Below are 16,813 nucleotides of genomic sequence, written 5' to 3'. Positions count from 1 at the left end.
ACAATCCATCAGATACCATGGACCTGAGCCTTGTAAAGAGCTTTTGATCTTTGTTAATTTGTTAAATTAAATTTCCCAAGTGTACTTGTTTCTAAGGAGATTCCCATCCGCATGGAGAATGGCTACCTTTCTGACACCTCTGAATCCCTTTCTTTTCTCTTGATTTTTGAAAGAGGCTTAAACCCTCATTAGGGTCTGAGCATATTTCTGAGAGGCAGGATCACCCTCAGACAGTTCTTGCTGAGGGTGCTGCAACCTTGCTTCCCTCATCAGTGTCCCTCAGGAGGTTATCAGCATCACTTACATAGCTAGCTGACCACAGACAGTCCCCCAAATTCTGCTTGATGAGCATCTGTTGATTTATCCAGCTGTTCTCAAGCATTTTCAAGCCATGCTTCAATATCTTGGTCTTCTCAAGTCATAGTTCCCTGCCTGCTGATCTGCATAAGCTCATCTGAAATGATTCAGCTATATCACATACCCCCATTTGTTTTATTCAGTGCCCACCTTCAGCACCTTGTAATGGAGTTCAGTTTGTGGTTAATTTCCTTTGTACCTGTGTCTTCACTTGCTTATCTGTATTCTTCTAAGAGGATTTAGGGATTTCTTAGTATCTGCAAAAATACCGAATCTATTCATTCCAGAACTGAATACGATTGTGGATCTGTGAAACCCACATGAAAGTATTCTGTGAATATACACCTTGAATGATATTATATTGGCTCTCATATCTTCTGAAGTTGCCAATTACTGATGCCTTCCATGCTTGCCTGGCTTTCCTTTCTTCACTCTTCAGTTTCATAGATATGACAAATATATTTCAAAGCTACAATCAAAAATAATCTGAACTGTGAACTGTACAACAATAAAAAAATCACCAACGTCATGTAAATAAAAGCAATAGCATTAACTGCATGAGGAAGTCCAATATTGTGGCTTTTTCTGTTTGGCAACTATTTAGAAAAACTACTCATACGGAACAGTAGGCATGTATTAAAAAGCCTCCACTAAATCACACAAATGAGTCAGTCCAATGTACCACTTGTGACTCACAGATGATCTGCCGTGGCAACAAATAAGCCCCACTGAAGATGCTGCCTTCCAGATGAAATACAACCCTTAATTTGCAGTTGCTAATGATGACCCATCACTTCTTGCTCTAATTACCAGAGGCATTAAGTCTGTTGCATTAGCTGAAGCATGTACTTGGGTCAAGAGAGAGTACCAAAACAAATCATCCCAGTAGATTTAATAATCTCTGACAGTTCTCTTGCCTTCTTAAACTGTTGCCCCATTTCTCCCCATTAGTGGATTAAGTGACTGTACAAAATGAATAATTGTAGCTTGAATCCCCTATAACATTTATGCTGTAACAGTCTTTAGCAGTGATGTTTCAGTACTGTTCAGAGTATCCATTTGGAGGATACTAGCATAACATAATCATGCTTTTTTGGGGCACAAGTTCTGTGAATTTATTCGTGGGTTGTTTTTTTTTTCACTTTGTCTTTTAACAAGTAGATACAGGCGAAGGGGATGCTTCAATGACAAAAGCCTGGGATGGACTATAGGGAAAAGAAAGTGCTGCTAATTCACTGTGACAGCATCAGAATCACATATGGATGCCAAATTGAAATGCTTCTCCACTCATTCCCACCCCTCACCAATCAATACTTGGCAGGCTCAAAAATGCTCCAAATGCCTACGCTGCTTGTTCTCACTGCCACACGTTCTCACATTAGCCTTGGACCTGCACTTCTTATCAAGCAAGTTAAAGGTTTATACCCTTTCCAAACTAAGCATAGCACTGGATCAGGTCCAGTGGTTTATCATGCCTGATATCTTTTTTCCATTCATGGCCAGAGTGGACATGCCAGAAAAAGGCAAATAGCTTTTGCTAGAAATTAGTTCTCTCAACCTGGGAAGAGTTTTGCAACTCAAAATTATTTACAACCTGAATCTCTTCAGGCTGCAGTGCAGCATTTCCAAAGAAAGCGATCACTCCACGATCACTAGCTGAGGATGCAGGAAATTCTGAAAAGTGCTGAGATCATGATACTGCTACTCACCACTGACCAGCCTCAACTAGCAAGTTCACAGAATCCAGTCAGTTTTGCAGCTGTTGTTAAGGAGCAACACAGGGGCAGCAAATATAAATCACATAGCAGAGCTTCTAGTATTGCTAGGATCACTGGCACCCAGTGTGGTGATCTGTTCAGAAAGTCTGGAAATTTCCAAGATCATAACGGTTAGTTCAGAGGGTTATAGAGGGGGTAGGAAGCTGGGAGCCCTGGCTGCATCAGCTCTGAAGCTCCCAGGAAAGCTGACTGACATGTTGGGCAGGAAAACTGGCATTTTGAGTTCTAAATCCACGTATTGTCCTCTGGAAGTCCACTGAAATAGTACAAGTTCGGTGCATCATGATTTAAACATAAAATATTCCACTAGACCATTTCCAAGCATCTGCAAAGGATATTTTTCCTCTATCACTATGTTTTATCCATCATTAAACTACAACTATGGATCTATTGTTTCAATAAGGTTGTCCCACCATCTTGAAAACCTACCTGTGGCCAACATTCATAAAAAACAAGAGTGTTCCAGCACTTATATTTCTATGTCTAGGTAAATGGCCTGAATGCCAAAAAGGAAATGCTCAATACCAAGAAGCTCTCACTGATTTAAACACATGGTTAGAAGAACAGCATCTGAAGAAAACATGATGTTTGTCAGAGCACAGTACAACTGGAAAAACATTTAGCACTGGAAGTCTTGGCAGGTGAGAAGAAGCTGCCTCCTTTTTGATTTCAGCATAGGTTTGCTCAGCTCTTGGTAGACTGATTATTTTCAGCTGTCAAGAAAAGGACTTTAAACCTAGAGGCACAATAACTCTGGGACAGATAGACCACAGCCGAGATTTACAACAGCCAAAACAAGAAGCATGCTTACAATGACGCTCTGTCTATATGAGGGGCTGAACTGGACTGGACCACAACATTTCCAGGAGCTGGTATTTTTTTTTCCGTGGCTGCCCTCCAGAGCCCAAACAATGTTAGCTTGTATTATTTTTACATTTTGCTGTTGTCTCTGAATTGACCTGATTCAGAACTTATTGCTTGAGTCTATGGCAGTTTGTAGCAAATTGAATAAATCACCAATTCTAAGTGAGAACAGTCACTCCAACACAAACTCACTTGGGAGAGAGAAGACTCAGACTGGCATCTCTGTTTATGCGCTTCATCCAGTGACTGCCTAGTAAAAAATGTACAAGTGTTCATTGGAGCCAGAACTAGAAACTAGGTCTCATATCTCACAGGCCAATGACAGCTACAATCTATTGCTTTCTCTTGATGAAAATGTAATTATTGCAGAACAAACAGGTCAGCTTCAGCAAGCAGTTGAGAAGGGTCTCCAGACCCAAACAGCCTGGTCCTTGGGAGCTAATTCTAAGTGCTGGGAGATATATTTGTATGGGAGGGGAGTGAGATTAAAAAAAAAAAAAAAAAAAAAAATCCATAAAAAACAGAGTGAAGAGGGCTGGACAGCCACATTCTGCAAGAGCTTGAACCACATTAAAGCAGCTGCGGTTTTCTATGATCTTGGTTAGTAGTATGGCCAATCTACTGCAAAAGCTGTCCGGTCAAACTTCTCAGCTTGCATCATCTCACACACAGAGGTAACAGATAGCAAACTTACAACTAACAGGTGATCCCTAGGACATGTTAACTTGGACACTGTGTTGTGTTCTGAGGCTAGCATGGCATTGAGGAGAGGCTGGAAAAGAGAAGCTGAAGAAGAAATCAGGATAAAGAAAGATTTTGTCAGTATACCTGTAGAAGTGTCTCAAGAAAAGCACAGGGAAAGGGCAGACAACTGCATGCTTTGAGTGGGAAGGAGGGGAGGAGAGAATCATTGAGACTCTATAGGGGCGGGCCCTGAGGGAAACAATTACCATGATGGAACAATTACTATAAGACGAGAATGAGAGCACCAGAAGTGAGAAGAGACATTTTTTTATTAGAAGTATGACATATGTGCCACAAAGCAGATCAAGAGATTCAGCAGACAAACTAGTGAGAACCAGCCTTGTCTGAGAAAGAATCTCAGCAGAGGCTTCAGTCAAGTCATTTCAGAGAATTTCTAGACAGATCAGATCATGACCTGCATTGCTACAATGCTCCAGCTTTAGTCACTGGGAAATGAGCTAACAGCCTCCAGCCGAAGCTGTGTCTGGCAAACACGTATGCTGTCTCTAGTCGGCAACTTCTAAAAACTTGTCATCATCAAGAGCAGGAGAAAGGAGGAGGAATGTAATTGCATTCTTCAAGCAAATACTTCCTCCTCTGTCTTAGGCCATAAAACTATACAGCTTCAAGCTAAACCCCGTAATCAGCTGCGCAGCCCTTTCCACTTTATTGGCTGTTTTGTGCAGTCAAAGCCAAATTGCCAAAGGGAAGGGGTCAATCATTTGTGCTGCATCTGCTCCAGGCAGTGATAGGACACAGGGTAGATATTTAGGGCTAGAACTAGTTAAATGCACGTTCAGGGCGCTAAAAGCAGGAGTTGGGGAGGAGAAACAATCCTGGAATAAAAGCACTAGGAATATGCAAAACAAGTTGCTTGGCCAGGCTAGTGCATGAAGGAGCAAGCCGTATTTGTTCCTTGGGCTTTCATGGAGGGAGGGCAGGGCAGGCAGACACGTGTCCATGTCTGTGTGTGTCTGTTCCACCATGCTGAGTTTGGGTTAGAAGGGAAGAGGAATCAGAACAGCATTCATAGGAACACAGGGTCATTCAGTCCAGTTCCCACTATCAGGGACGACAAAGATCTCATCCGAGTGAACTTCTACTCCATTCACTGCTCTCTAACAAACCAAAGGCTAGCAGAGAAAAAGATCAAATGGCCACAGCTATAATTCAAAATTTTAGAGAGGATAACGGACCCTCAATCCAAACAACCCACTATCCCTGAGAAAAGGCCACTGTGTGCGCACTGCTTTCTCCTGCCCTTGTGTATGCTGTTTCTGAAAGCCACACCATCTCAAAAGGTCACCCTCCCTACGTGCCATGCAAAGATCAAAGCATTAAAAACTAATCTCCTAGGGATTTTCAGTTTCTCTTACGACATCTTCACGCCAGCTTTAACAGAGATGCACCCTGCCCAGCGTCATCATTATAAACACTAATTGAACGTAATCCGTGATCTGGCAAACTCACGCTGGCTCCATTTTATAGATGGGAGTGGGGTGGAGGGTTCAAGAAAGCAACAAACTTTGGTGAGAAGTGACTTACCCAGAGCCAGTGCCAATTTCAGCTGTGGTATTCAAAGATTCTGTCCTAATTACCGCATTGGTAGCATATGCATTGTGTAGAGCTTGCAGAGGCTTGAGATTTTTCTCCATTCCCTCTAACAAGGTATTAATCGAACATTTCAAAGCGAGTATCAAACCGGAAGGAGAGATTGACCCAAACAAAAGAGCGCCTGTGCAAGCGCAAGCCTCCCACTGCTATTTAAGAACCAACATACAGCAGGGTGGGTATTTGGTACCCACTGCAAATGTATCCATGGGTCAGGATATGCAAAACAGCCAGTGAGGTGCCTTGATGCAGGTTTAAAATCTGAGGGAAAAAACCAGCATGTGAAGTACAAGTAGCCACTTCTACTGTTACAGAAAAACAAGGGTGACTGCAGAGCAGGAAGCCAGCACCGTAAAAAAAAAAAAAAAAAAAAGCAGCATTGCAGGCTCGAGCGGGCAGGGCAGATCTTCACAAAGGGCAGTACGGGCATGCTGGAGGATGGAGCCCCGCTGCCCTCCTGTCACGCAAGGGAGCTCTGCGCTGACCTGCATTTGGCTCCTTGGTGTAACTGTGGACAGAATAGTTCCTCTAACAGCCTCTGCTTTTACTTGAGCCCAGGGTTTGGAAAATAGCACCTCATATTTGGGGAAGAGGGAGCAACTGTCAGTCAACTGCTAGGACTTGCGCAGAGGTAGCCGCTACTATTTGGTGCACCCACTATCCAAAATGAGGTAGAGGATTTCTACCAAATCCAAGCGCTACTCACAGCTTTGGGAGCTGACAAAGCCTTGCACGAGCTCTTGGAAGAAGCAGCAGTTGAGCAAGAGAGGAATTACTCTACGCTGCCCAACTTCCTTTATCAATAGTTTTTACTTGCACAAAGCGCCGCCATGCTGCTTGCGCTTGTTTTTCTGCTTACGTTAAGCAAACCCTGCAGACAGCTCCATCATGATGTCAGCAGAGGCATCACCTTGTCCTAGCATGGCTGGTAAGCAGAGCAGCTGGAAGACATGTTAGGGATCAGGAGTCTCATACTGCAAGATACAGCATCTGAGAGCTAACAACAATCCTAAAAAAATAAAATACACCCCCCTCCCCCCCCCCCAAATTAGAGCACTCCAACTTTGGGATCTGGGCCACGGATTAAACCACAGCTGAAACAAAATAAAGCCAAACTAGATTTTTAATTCCTTCTGAACTTGCAAACTTCCAAGTAATCCCATCTGCATGGATCAGTCAGCCTTCCCTTCAATGAGTCCTCATGACATTCCCCATTGTAGTTTTGCCAAGCCACCGCACGGATTATACAAAGTGCAGAGAAATGAACAAAATTGCCCGCTTTTAGCTGCAGACCACGTTGCAGGATTGCCATATCTTAGCTACCTTTCAGTAGCAGAATATGGAAAGGAAAATGAGATCAAAAGAAAAGCTGCAATTTTTCTGGTGCATATTACCGCCTCCTTCCCCAAGATGGAGGCAAATCTGATCAGTCACATCTTTGACATCTTTACTAGAAAAAGAAATGGCAAGAATAAGTCATCCAAGAACCAGTTTTCCAAGTATGACATTGTATTACCTGCTGTTACCAAGTTTCATCAACAAGTTGAGGTTCCCTGCTCCTCCCTGCAGCAAGGATTGCTCATTGAAGGTGCTCTTAAATAATAGATCAGGATTAAAGACTTTTATTCACAAGACAGAGATAATTTGATCATAAGTATTTGTCTTGTGTCTGTGTAACCAACAAGATGCAAGGTAACAATGCTGGAAAAGGCAAAGTTGAGTCTCTCAGAAGCACACTGCTTGGAAACAGCCCAAGTCCGGCAGAAGCAAGGTAACTTTAGTTAAATTTGAGCCTGGTGCAGTTTGGAAGAACTGAGTAACTTTGCCCGATAGCTGCTTGGCAGCTGGTAGGCAACACTTACTACTGCCATCTCAACACCAGTACTGGCTGCTATTGGCAAGGGATGAGGACATTTCTCAACATGACCCTGCTTTCAAGGGATGGCACTTTACTTCCACACCTCCCATTTGATGACTTCCAGAGATGTCTTCCTCTTGTCAGTGTGAAAAATTACTGACAGTAGAAGCATCAAAGCAAAGGTTAAAGCTGCACAGACTGAAAAAAAGACAGTAAGTAAATAAAAATCTCACAGCCATATGAACCACAGTCCTTCCCGTATGTAATCTGTGGCCCTTTCCCTCATTCTTGGTCTCTCACCCAGTTGTTCTTTACCTTGGCCCAACAAAGAGTACGACACAACGGGCTGGCAGTCAAGCAGGCTCCAGTCACAGCAAGATACAGCCAGTTCCCAGACAGCACAGGCCAGCAAAGCTGCATTTAAGAGCAGCCCAAGTTAACACAGTTTCAAAAGAAAGGTGCGTCAGTGTAAATCAGCCCTTGGGTACGGCAGATCATACTGAGTGGCTGCTCAGAGAAGCACTCCTCATCCTCGTGTAGATGACAACCGCAAAGTCTTTCAGGCCAGGAGTGCCCTGCAGCATGTAGTTGAAACATGTTAAGAGAGGAGGGAACAACAGATTTGAATGGCTACAGGCGGAACCATGCTGAGCACATGACTAGGCACATCTGAAAAACTGGGTCTTCAATCATCACCTCCATAGCGAAACAGCAGCAAAAGCGAAAACCGAAGTAAAATCCTAAGTATCTCAGTAAGAGTAACAAGGGTAAAGCTCACAAGAATCAGAAATAACAAGAACTAAAGATGGCCTTTGTCTGGTAACTTTAGATGAAGGGATGAACAATACAAGTGATTTTGGATGCTGATGTATGCTTCATATATTCTAATTATGCATTCCAGAAAGGCTGCTGATTAAAACATTTGGAGTTCAAATGACTTCAAAATACCTTGTTTTAAAGCTTCAGGAGATTCTAGAAAGCATATGATAGATGAATCAGAAAAGATTCATTTTTCTTTTGCAGTAAGCAGTACAAGAGCTAAGGATAACTTTTGCAGTGGTCTGTGCCCAGGAAGCGTGAATTGGGAGTCTGGCTGGGTTATTGTTGGTTATTATTAGGTCCATGTTGAAGAACAGTAAAATGCAAAATAACACAAGGTCTGGTAATACTATCTATTGTGTAGACCACCTGTCTTCTTTGGTATGTACACTTTAAAATACTGATAGATGAAGTGCTTTGGCATCTGTTCAAGGGAGTAGCTGTTCGAGGAGAATCTTTAAATTACTTTTTGGTTTTTCTGAAGCATATACAGAGGTATGAAAACTCTGGTACTCAGCAGATCAAAACAGAGCACTGATCCCTATTTCCCACAGCTACTTTTTTTCAGATTCAGACTATATTTTCTTTGTCACTGGCAGCAGGACAGGAAATGCAGTCAAGCTATTTATCACCTCATCTCCAGGTAATGAAGACAAATGTTCAAATTCTGTCATTCCCTGCCAAGATGCCAGGCAGAAGCCCCGAGGACAGGGACTGTGTTTTTATGCATTTGCATAGCACTTTAAAGAAGGAGTGTTAAGTGCCAACCAGCGTTCGTGGGAACTCCCCCAGTACAAATGTTAGTAACACCACCACAGACGTTTTGCCGTGCTAAACCCCCCCAAAGTGTTTCCAGTCTTTCAACATCAATCAGCACAACTGAAGCCAGTAGTAAATTGATTCTCACATTCCACTGGTGCTGGTTTTTGTTAGAAATGATTTGTGATAGATATGGTGGAATATATTGATTAGTACTGACAGTCCCAGTTTTCCAGGCGCTTTGTAGCACTGCCATTCCAAAATGACCTGCTTTCCACCTTGTCAATTTTCTTCTGTAGAGTCCGTTATAAATATCTATTCTATTATGAGAGCTTCAGCCCCCTCCAGAAAACAAAACAAAAGGGTCAGGCAAGTAAAAAAGATGAGTACAACAAAATAGGTTTGCAGTGTTGCAAAAGAGCTTGTTTTTATTGAGAGATTTTTGTGTCAGGGGAAGAAAAGGCACAAAATAAGTTACAAAGACATTATATGAACTGTATGAGTCAGAGGCAGTATCAGAGCTGTTACAAATCACTTAAAAGTTGGTTTACTAACACAGGTTAGCCTCTACAAAAATCTTAAATGAAAAAATATATTTCAAATTATCAAAATCATTCAGAAATTAAGTGATAATGTAAAGACCATCAATATCAACTTTTGACTAAATTCACTCGGGCTTACCACGATCACCCTCTCTTAGAAGACAGATACCACTGGAAAATACGGAGTAGTACAGAATTCTTTTTAAAACTCATTTACATTTTATAAGTTAAGAACCTCATATTTACCTTTCATACCTCCAGAGAAGTACAGTACATACAGGTAAGGCAGTATGCAAAGGAAATACATTAAGAAAACAGAATAGGTAAGTGCAATTATTCTGAATATTTCAACATTTTTTAACGACCCCTCAACACCTATGGCAAAGAACATCTTAAAAAGATGGATCCAACAGCTGTTCACAGAACATATGAATATACCACCCTAAAAGGTCTATTGTGGAAAAAGCTTATGCTGTTTTTAGTTGTGACTTCTCAGACCAAGCATTCTAAAAACAGATTTTTCTAAAAACAGATTTTTCAGTAGTACAACTCTGAATTAACCACGGCACACTAATACAGATAAAGACGAGAAAGTACTTCTGAAATACACCAGTCCTCATTTTAACATGGGAAGGCTCATAACACTCAGTATTCAAGTAATTCAAATTAAACAGTTAAAAATACACGCACCAACTATCTACAACTTGATTTTTTGTTTGAAGCAGTGAATTTATTCCCCCCTATTCCCACCTTCCCACTTACTCAACTCTCAGCTGGCAAGGACTTTTAATTGTTGGTTCAAATTAAACTGGCATGAGGAAACAATACAAAGTCTACAGGATATAGAGACTATACAAAGATTTGTTTTCATGATGATGAAGCGTTGAGCAGAAAGTAGTTTACCCCTTTGGCTGCTCCTCTGGTCAAGTGGAGATCTAAGTCCTGTCTTCTGAAATCAGCAGGGATGCAAATATAACCAGACACAGAACTTAGCTATAAATGTCTGATTATATCCTTAGGAGTTTCATTTACTTGACCCAAGACAACAGTAACACAGAAAGGGAATACAGTACAAACTACCACTCTCAAAAACTGTCAGCCCAAATTGGAAGGACTTGATCTGCAAGAAAACCCTGTACTGCAATGTACTGAGCACAACTGTCAGGGTTTTGGCAGTGAGGGTGCTACAGCGTGTCTTGTGTGGGAAGAGGCCAGGGACTGCCCTGAGCTGGTCCCAGCCAGCTCAGCAACAGGCAGCACAGAAAACCACCGAATGGCTGAGGTTGGAAGGGACCTCTGGAGGTTATCTGGTCCAACCCCCCTGCTCAGGCAGGGCCACCTACTAAAGCAGGCTACCTAGGACTATGTCCAGGTGGCTTTTGAATATCTCCACACATGGAGAGACTCCACGACCTCTCTGGGCAACCTGCGCCAGTGCTTGGTCACCCTCACAGTAAGAATCTGCTTCCCTATGTTCAGATGGATCCTCCTGAGTTTCAGTGAGTGTCCGTTGCCTCTTGGGCACAGAGGGCGCTGATCCCCTGCACTCCAACGCTGTCACAGGAGTTGCTGACACTTTCTGCAAAAGCATATTTAAGAATGGGCAGCAAGTGCCAAGAAAAAGAGATTACAGTGCTACAGCAGTAGGAGGAAAAAAGGCTAAGACCATGCCAGCACAAGAGGAGTGGAAAGGAGAGACAGCTGAGCAGGAGAAATGCCAATGGAAAATCATAGCCTGAGCAGAGGCTGAGAGTAGACTCGGAAGGAGCTACAACTCTAAAGGGACTGCGGCCAGCGAAGAAACCCACACAACAGCAGCAGAGTAAGAAACAGGGAGCAGTGAAAGAGCAGCAAGCACAACAGACTGATCCCAGTCTCCCCGGCTGCCTGTTGCCTCGCTGAAGGGACTGAGCGTAACATGCACCCAAGGAACTGGAGACCACCATGGGGTGGGTGATGGCATGGGAGGAGAGGGGGAAAAGTGGTGTCTGGAAGAAAGCAGCAGTGTTTTCCCTAAACATTTTATTTTTTTTTTTTTCAATACCAAAATCAGTAACTAAAGCTCTTTAATTGGCAATTACATAGATTAAAACTCCCCAACTCAAAACTTTTTCTTGCCCCTGAAAAATCATGTCCTCAACTGAGGTTAGCATAAAGTTAAGGGCTTTCTGGTCCTTCTAAAAACCAAACAGTACACACAGGAGAACCCCTGTTTTAAGTGTGTAATTATTCTGCTCCTTCAAAAGCTCAAGTTTTTAAACTAAATTTAAAAGGCCTTTAAGAAAAACTTTAAACAGAAGGGAGGACTTGTGGTCTTTAAGCCATGGATTCATACATAAATAAAAAAAGGGAATATTCTGTAGTTTCCTAAAAATCAATTAAACACAAAATTGACAAAAAAGCTCAACATAAAGAGGTAGCTTAAGAAAAAAAATCAAAGTATTACTAGATTCAGGAAGGAAAGGCAACACAATAGAAGTATCCATATGAAAAATATACTTTCAATTTCTATATGACTTAAATTTTAACAAGAACAAAATAAAGTTTGGGTTAGACTTTGGGGAGTGACAAGGATCAAATACTCAAAACCAGTCTTTTTAGAGGCATACTTGAAATCACACCAACCACAATAAATTCTTTTATCACAAATCACCCAGCAGTTGTCTGCTCTGCAACAATTTTCACCAGTGCCTGCAACGATGATTTTTTTTCCCCTACAAACTAACATCAGAAATGCCTGTCTCCTAATTAAGTTTCCATCATTTAAAAACATGTTGTTTGAACACAGATGTACCAGGTACCTCCCGTGGGACATCTTGAAGTAAACACAACTTTCAATATTGGCAAAGGTTTTCTTAGGGCCACACCTTTTGCTTGCCTCCTGATAAAGTAGGTATAATACGAGCACCTTAGGTGGGAAGTAGTAACACACATGCTAAAGAGTTGTTTTCTCTACAAACCTTCTGGAAATGAGGGTAGGCAGGTACTTATTTAAACATACTCCATTCTATAAGCTTGCTGTACATGAGAGGACCCTGACAACCCATGGTCTCTCTCCAGTGTGTGTGCAGAATGAAGTAAGTAGGTTATTTCTTTTAAAACATTTTTCTGGGGGCAGCCAGCTCTTGCTGCATGAACTTTTAGCCACCTGCCTATTTACTAGCAAGCAAGAAGCCGTGACAGGGCTGACTTGCAGTGAATTTTGGTTGGAATAGGCATTTAAGCTCTAGACATTATCTATCAATTCCTGAAACAGACTGTGCATTTTATAGAAATCTGCTAATCCTATAAAGCTCCAGGCAAGCTATTATTAGCAATGCTAATTTGTAAGGATGATGAATGAACTAACAGATTCCAATGTGCAGTTTTTAACCAGGTTTTATCAGTCTTAGAGTAAGCTTTGACATTTGCAACTCAGAAGCAAACATGCTCTGCAGATTTCTCTATAACAGCTACATAGTATAAATTCTGCATGTTCTACAAAACCTACATTTTATCTTAAATCCTTCATTCAATTTGTTTGGTTTCTAAGAAACAAAAGCTACTTAAGTGAACTGAGCAATGAAAGACAAGCAAAGGCAACTCTCTGTTCCCTAAAGCTCTGGAGATGCTTGTAAATACCAGTTTTAGCAGGTTGCATGGAAGAATTCCAAATGAATGCAGCTAGAACTAGTTTCGGACCATTGCTTTCCAGCAAAAACTGTCTTCGGCACTTACATAATCCAATTCTATGATGTTACTTTACACACAGTCCCATATCAAGTTGACTGAGGAAATTTAAGACAACTTTTATAAAACAGGCACTTTCAAATTAGAACAGAAACATCTGCTCCACATTAGGCAATACAGGAGCTTTTTTCAGAATGACAGAAACAGCAAGTAGTACCAAAAATAAGATGGGAGAGTTCAGTAAAATCAGACTGTCAGGGTGAAAGTTTTACCCAGCTCTATTAGACTTTAACAGCAGCACCTGGAAAATCTGAAAGCCACAACAGACAGGACAAGGCATTAAAAATACATAGCATGGAAAAATTCCATATAAATTTGTTCACCCTCCAATTCTACATTTAGATCTGTCACAGAGGTTTTCTTATGTAGGTATCTCTCTCCCACTTAATACATCTTGTAGCAAGACACAGGCAATGAGACTCAAGATACGGCTATAGCCTAAGTCTCCTGTTTGGTAAACAGCTGAATATAGACATTTCTGACACAGGCACTAAGTGTGTCAGGCCAGACTAACTTCCACCATCAGATGACAGCACTGCTCTTGGGCTTTTGTGACATATTCACTGCAAGGCTTACAACTTGCATGCACAGATGCCTAGATTCACTTGTGTCAAAGAGCATGACCAAAGAAGCTGTAACAGGGTGGGAAAAGGTATGCACAGCACACCATCCTTCAGCTAAAACAAAATAATACTAATCAAAACTGCAGTCACTGATTACACAGAAGACTTGGGAACAAGAGTTTTAACTCAAATGTTTCCATTAACACCCTCTAGGAAAAGTAAGTTTGTTCCTCACTTTCCCCTTTTCCTCACTACAACAAATTCTCTAGCGAACTGCTTTTTTATGCTTATGTGAAATAGGCTGGAAAACGTACAGCTCAAGTGCATTCCCCATGGTTCTGTAAGGGCTATTCTGCTAACCTCAGTATGTCCATACAGTCTGGAAACCCTGGCATGGATTGGACACTGTGAGCAGAGGAGCATGTGACTGCAGTCCTTAAAGCCTTGAGTGGAACAAAGGTGGCAACTACAACCTGCTCCATATTAATTGGGTATCCCTGGAGAGGTGTGGAAGTGTTCTTCACACAGCACCCGGACCTCAACACTGAGTCACCTGTGGCCCTCCTTTAACACAGAGCATCTGTTTCTGGCATGTCAGGGAGTCTCTGAACAGCACTTTCCCAATCCCTAAGTGGAGAGCGCTAGCTTTGTTTTCAAGGGAAGCAGTTTAAAAAAAATAAACTTGTTAAATCTCTTCCCTCTTCTATTCTCTTCAGTCTATCAAAAACATCCAGGCAGTAAAATTCTTTTAGAAGGCTGAAGTATCACTTCACAAGAAGTTGTGTGATAAAAATGCATCAAATAATTCTAATTTTCCTATCTTTCTCAAGGGAAGCTGGCAAATTAAGCAATGACCAGTTATACAGCATTCTCCAAAAGATGGCTTTACAAATTTTAATGAATTTAGTGACATGCCATTTCATAGAAAAGCTGAGTCCAAAAGAAAACTGAAGCATGCCACATTTTATACTGCTCAAAAGAAATGTTTCATCACTAAAGTAGTAGTGCTGAACAAAGCTGACATTAAAAAGGAAATGATGAAACTGATGTCCCCAATAGGACATCCTGGAACCAATGCTAGCTCTGAAAGGAGAAGCTTCAAGTCACCACAAGCAGCAAGAGGCTGCCCATGGCTACTATCCTGCGTTTTCACTTATCCTTGCCCTAACATGTTTCTGTCAAACCCTCTATTCTTTGGCTACCTCCAGCTAATTCTCCTCCATGCTGTCTCACATGACCTGTCGTTCTCCTTCACTCCTAGCTGTATTCAAGCATCACTTGTGAGGTACTCAGTCAGATAGCAGAATCCCAAACATACCTCACCCACAGCAGTATTAAGATCTGATTATTCAGCACCATGGGAAAGCCCCTCTCATCTCCACCACAATTCCACTAAATGAGCTAGCTAAAAAAAAAAAAAAAAAAAAAAAAAGCACTACAAACCCAAAGGAATGCAGGGAAGGAATTCCCATCTTGGGGGTAGGTATCCCAGTGCTTGCGCAACACAAAAACCAGTTAACAGTGCAGGCTGCTTATAGTATACAAAGCTACTCTGGCAAAAAACGAGGGACAAGATTGTCACACTTAACTATAGCAAGGATATTGGGTCTCAGACTCCTGGCATTACAATATGTCAAACTGTGATATATCCAGTGCTGCATAAGCCTCTGCTCTCCAGCAGCTCCACAGGGCAAACTTACTGCCCAAACACTGAGATTTATTAATTTGGCCTATGTAGACTGCTTACCTATAACTTCACAGTTACAAGTTCTACTTCACAGTCACAAGTTCTCTCCAACCTTCTGACTTGGGCTTTCAAGTAACAGGGTTGAGACCCGTAACAGCAGGGTTCAACTGAACTTCTGCTTACCAATAATGCTCCATCTAGATACAGAAAACTCTGACCACACAGGCTACGAAACACTGTGCAGCATTTCTCCACAGTGAATGCTACATATATCATTAAGTATCTCAATGTTACAAAGCATTACACCCTATGGGTAAGAAAAAAGTGATTCTATAGGTTTCTGTATCAGGCCAGTTCTTATAAAACTAACCTCTCTGAGAAGAGACTTAATGCACCTAACAGATTTGGACTTCAGAACACAAAGGGCAAGAGCAAATAATTGTAAGGACCTGATACTACATTGCTGAGCTCCTCTGGGAGGGATTCACTCCTATGAAACTTCTGAATTAACTGGCCAGGGAAAGAAACAATAGAGAGTTCCTATGGTTGACAGAAAAAAGATGTTGCCCTTTAAAATTCCATAGGTGCAAACATGGGACAGATTTATGGTTAAAAAAAAGAGCAGCAACTTTTATGGAAAAAAAAATATTGCTGATGCTTTCTTCACTCTTGTTTTTGCCATTTTACATATGTATACTTATGTAAAGTATGTAAAGTGCACGCGTGGAGAGGTAAGTCTAATTGTAAGTTGAGGACTGTCACAAAATCCAGCTCAGGTCCTGCAAAGAGTAATCTCCTCCACCTGAACCGTTACAGCCCCCTACTGTTCTAACGAAAGTTATGTTGAGGTGGCACGACCAGGGTTGCAAGTAGCAGATGACAACAGTAAAACTATGGAGGAAGGAAGGATAGCAGTTCCTGTCTGCCCCTGAGGTGACTTACTCCACCTACTGTCCAAAGAGGGACAGAGGCAGCAAACATTTAAAACCCGTTGGGGCTTGGCAGCATATTAATAGTGCCAGTCTTACCACTGTTCACTCGCAAGCAGGTTTTATTTATTTAGAAGCCATCAGCAACAAGAAGCCATTTTTCCAGCTGTCCAGAATTTAAAATGTGAATGCAAAACTAACAAACAAACAAACAAACAACACCTCTTTGAACAAATAGATTCAGCCTTTCCAAGTACCTTTTTGAAGCAATTTTCTTGCATTCAAGAGGGACAAATAAGGCAGAAAGACTATCCATCTGAGTTTAAAAGTACCCTGCCACATCTACAACAACTATTCAATAGTCTGGGGAAAACAAAGCAAAGACTGCAGGTTGGAATTCTAGTGAAGGCTTAGAACACAGGAAAAAGTCACAATACTGACACGTTGTCTACAGGGACTAAAGTTCCCAACTTGGCTCACAGTCAATGCCTGGATCAAGTTCAGGCCAAGTGAGAGCACTGCATGCATGAACCTACAGTCCCTGGGCTGCCCCTGCACCAGCCAGGGTAGCTG

Source organism: Leptosomus discolor, chromosome 1 (genome assembly GCF_034619465.1).
Source record: "Leptosomus discolor isolate bLepDis1 chromosome 1, bLepDis1.hap2, whole genome shotgun sequence".
Lineage (NCBI taxonomy): Eukaryota > Metazoa > Chordata > Aves > Leptosomiformes > Leptosomidae > Leptosomus > Leptosomus discolor.
This window is presented reverse-complemented; position numbering follows the sequence as displayed.